The sequence below is a fragment of the Dreissena polymorpha genome, chromosome 13 (genome assembly GCF_020536995.1).
Source record: "Dreissena polymorpha isolate Duluth1 chromosome 13, UMN_Dpol_1.0, whole genome shotgun sequence".
In the NCBI taxonomy this organism is placed as follows: domain Eukaryota; kingdom Metazoa; phylum Mollusca; class Bivalvia; order Myida; family Dreissenidae; genus Dreissena; species Dreissena polymorpha.
The window spans coordinates 43,935,863-43,940,619 of record NC_068367.1 but is presented as its reverse complement, the minus strand read 5'-3'; the positions used below and the strand labels follow the sequence as shown (position 1 = coordinate 43,940,619).

Below are 4,757 nucleotides of genomic sequence, written 5' to 3'. Positions count from 1 at the left end.
GAAAAAATGCACAGATAAGTTTTCAAGCTGTAGATTCAGAATATATAAATGTCAAGATTATATTTATATTATATTATATTATATAAGTCGAAGTTGCAGTTTAGAGCTGGTATGTGAGGTTTTGTGTACTGTGCCATGATACATAAGTTGAATTTATTGTACAATAGTATATGTTATTGCATTAGTGTTTATGTGAAAACAGCATTTTACTGGGACTATACTTTGTTTTTGTATTTTCACTCTCATACCAGTTTACAAGAACATTCGAATCAGTTTAAATTTGTGTATTGCTGTTTACTGCAAAATAATTAAGTATTACATAACATAATATGTATTCGTCTTACACTGGCATAGTGAATATGCATAGCTTAATTTAAATATAAATTTAACGTGAAAAGTATAGAAAAACGGTAACGTCAAATCGATAAACTGATGAGATACACGGCAGCGAAAAATACATTTGCAAGTGTTGTGTAATATAACACACAATTTATTTATCTTAAATTAAGAAAAGGCGTCATTCTGAACATACAAACTACACATTTTTTTAGCAATTAAATATTAAATCGAATCATCTATGAATTCTAATGCGTGCGCTTATGGCTGAGAGTACACACATTACGAATATATACGCAAACGCAGATGTATAATAATTCCTATAGTATAGCCTCGCTTACTATTTGAATTATTCACGTGATATAGAGTTTCAAAATATGTGTATTCCATTCTATTTAGTGTTGTCAATAATGAATAAATGTCTGTTGTGTTTAAGTCCTGGACAAATTATTTGAAATTTGAATTTGATTTTGAACTTTTGAAGAGTTGTAACATTGAACAGTATAGGTTATGCACGCTGTTCATATTACTTGTCGACAAATCTTGATTTCTAAGTTGACAACCTAAATTATTGAGACAAAATTAATACTGATGTAACCCCTACACTGCGTTAAAGACACACTTATGTATTGAATGAGTTTAGAGTACCAGAGACAAAAAACAAGATTATTTTACTTCTGTTCCATTTAATTTAAATTTAATTTTAATAACGCGTAACGATTCGCAAAGTGAAGTGCGAGCAGTGGGAGACAATGTATGGCTATCATTGAGTTAATTACATCGTTTGCCTTCAAAATAGACGGGCATGTGAAAATTATTTATGTTTTTATTTTGCAATTATTTTTTCAAGAACATACACAAACTACAAATTAAGTTTTATAACTAATATGCCGTCAAATTAAACAAACTATTGCACAACTCATCCGGGTTGGTATTATAATTATTTATAACAACAAGGAAATAACAAGAACGAACGTGTTTACAATCCGAGTAAGATCTTTTTTCAGCAATTACTCGCAATTATGTTTTATAGTCACATACGTTGTATGGTTAAATAAGACGCAATTGATAACGTTTTAAGTGGATAAAGATGGTACAGGCTGGCGAAAGTTACGTTGTTAAAGTATTCTGGAAACAAAGTTCTCATATATAAACAATTAACATTAAGATGTCACCACACAATGATATCCTTGTGGTGACAGTTGGAGACGGATCGGATTGTTTGCTTTAATTAATTTTTTATGCACTTGATTACATGAGTGAACAAGATGACGAAAGTTTTCTTGACACATGTTTTAGTGTTAATTAAAATAATGTAAAACATCGAATAGCACTCACGAATTTTATAGTATTCACATTTTTTAAAGCGAGCCGAGATTTGATTGTATCCCAGTCTATTTGTCTCCAATACGCCGTTTAGTTTTGAACGTCTCTGTTGAACGAAACTTTTTTCAGAAACAGTTTTGATTCCGCAGTAAAGAATTTATCATTTAGTCGTTATTTGATTATTATGAATTGATATTAAACAAACACATACATCTGATTTTTATTATTACACAACACCGTTACGGGTCGCTCTCTGTGTGTATATGAGGTATCGAACTATGATTTACTCGTCGGCCGAATAAGGACGCGGTGACTTCTTAAAGGCTAACACCTTATCTTTCAATACTGTGCATACATATGATTTTGATTTAAAAGTGTAGGTATCGTGCAAAAAAGGCAAAGCACGCATTTCGAAATATAATCCATTTATACCATATAAATCGTTTGTTCAACCATTTTGAGACAAATATGGTTAAAATATTCTGTTACTGATTCCTACAAATTGACTTTAAATAATATCCAACAAATGTTTCGCCATTAGCGCTTTAAAAAAACATTTTTAACATGTTCAGTTTAATTGTTACAACAAAAAAAATTGCAGACACGACCATAGTATCGTGTCTTGACAACATAACCTAGGGCAACATCCGCTTTGAATCGAGTATAAAGCGAACTCGAAACGAAGTTAACAGTCGTTCCCGAAAGTAAACACCAAAGGTAACATCATGAAGACTGCCTGCCTAGTTGCTCTCCTGATCACTTGCGTTATCATGGTCAGCATACCAGTGACTGAAGGTAAGCAATATTGTTTATCAGTGGATGTGAGTAGGATCTTCACAATTCTATCGAGATCATTTGATTGAGCAAATATTGTAAATATCTATTTTTTCAACGGATTCACTAGAGATAAAGAGTTAAAAAATACATATATTCATTAAAAATGAAAGATCCATAGAAACTTTGGAGTAACACTGAGGTACAGAGAATATTCGATATTTTGTAGTCTTTGGAACAGTTACTATCATACACTCCAGGTATAGTTCAGTTCACTGCGCCGTCCTGAGTGGGAATGCTTAAATGGGCCATTTCACGTTTTAGTAAAAAAAATGACGAAATTAAAATAAATTGTTTCAGATTCGAATATTTTCGTTGTAGTAATGATATTTGTGAGACATCAGTAATACTGAACATTTAACATGCTTTAAAATATCCATTATATGCATTTTTTTCATGATTTAAGAACCTGAAAATTATAAAGCGTTGCAACGCGAAACGATTGAATCATTTAGAGAGTTCTGCTGTTGTCGTTATATTTTGTGATACTACTAGGATTGCTTAATATGTAAAGTATAAAGTATTTCACTCATTGTATGAACAGGGATTGCCGAGTGGTCTAAACGATAGACTTTTACTCCAGGGATCAGTGGTTCGAGCCCAGTTGAGGGTTACGTTTTTATTTTTTTTAATTTTATTCTTGTTTTTTACTGGAGCTTTTAAGATGCAATGTTTACATTTATCAATATAAAGTATTTAATGACAAACTTAACTTCATGCCAAAATCTGTGAAAAGGACCGTTTAATCCCAATATGTTTGTCAAAGATCAATTTCAATATGATAACAAAAAAAAACGCCTTTTATTTCAGACCAACAAGAGGATGATACTAACAATATATTTAGCGTATTACATACATTTTAATTTCCGAACGTTGCCTTAAACCCCATTTTGCATGTATCCATTTACAGTTCGTACTAAAAAATCAACGTAGGCCTATACAATTTCGGAATAGGCAAGGCGCATCGGACTTCCACAGTATTTTAATGATACATATAGTTTGTAATGTTACCAATGGTGGTTACCCTTCAACCGAACATAAGTGCTGGTGCAAGACTTACTGTATAAACAAAAAGAGTAATGCTGGTGGTGTCTATATCCTAAATGTGATTAAACAGAATCGTTGATATAATACAAGGATACGGTCTTGCATTCCTCACGAGCATGTTTGCATCATAATGCGCATGCGCAAAACCTGTTGTTTTCATGTAAATTTTCCTCCCTCACGGTCTACTATTACCTCTTATTTTATTGTAATCTAACGTGGTAACATTTCATCTAGAGGTTACGTGGCAAAGAAATTCGTAGTGTTTGTACGAAGTGAGCAACGCACGCGTTGTCTCTATCCTGGCGGCATATTTACTGATGTTGAATGTAGTGTTTTAGCTCGTAGCTCTGTGTGGTCCACCTGGTGGCAACTTCCCGCGCAGTAGGGAAACGTATCAGTACTGCCTGAGGTAAAATGATCAATGTCCACAGAACTCAAGCATGAAAGTTAATTTTTTTTATTGTATTGTAGCCCAAGGTTACCTTCCTCCAAACCGTGACTGCCATTGCAGTAGTGGACGGTGTCCTTACGGAACGCGTTACTCCGGTCCGTGTCCATACAACTCATATCAGAAGAATTGCTGTAGAAATTATTGAGGTAAACATGAAACACATTTTACCCATTTATGCCTAGCGTCTAGAACAAATGCCTTTGGAAACAGCGTAGACCCAGATGAGACGCCGCATGATGTGGCGTCTCATCAGGGTCTGCTGTTTGCTTAAAGGAATTTCTGTAAGAAATGTTCTAAATATAGAAATAAATATACTAGACATCCCTAATTTTGAAAATAAATTGATGCAATTTAGAAGGATGCGAGTGCACTAGGCATAACTGGGTTAACCATTTCCCAATGCACACATGCGCGATTACGTTATCGAAAGCCTTGCATTCAATTATAAACGGTCAATGTACTAAACCTTATCCATAAAAGTTATGTTAATATATCATTTAAACATCATAGCATTCCGAGTATACATGTTATTTCATTTGTAAACATTTATACATTCTGGTTATTAGAAAAGGAAATTTGTAATAATATAGACAACGTAGGTATCAAACATGGAAAACATGATATTTTTATCTCCTCCAAAACATAACGAATAGGAATAACCCAATGCTTGATTTTCTTTTTCAGGACCACCAAAGCACACCAGACCACATTGACATTCAAATGTTCTGGTTAGGTTGAATCAATAAAACAGCCTTATATTTTA

General features: G+C 33.3%; 1 long non-coding RNA gene across 1 annotated transcript; it reads left to right on the top strand.

Moving 5' to 3' along the window:
* Positions 1–2,310: 2,310 nt before the first annotated feature.
* On the top strand, positions 2,311–4,757 carry LOC127855196 (uncharacterized). Its single transcript, XR_008037389.1, has 3 exons — positions 2,311–2,457; positions 4,015–4,140; positions 4,679–4,757. It is a non-coding gene; the product is annotated as an uncharacterized LOC127855196 (long non-coding RNA).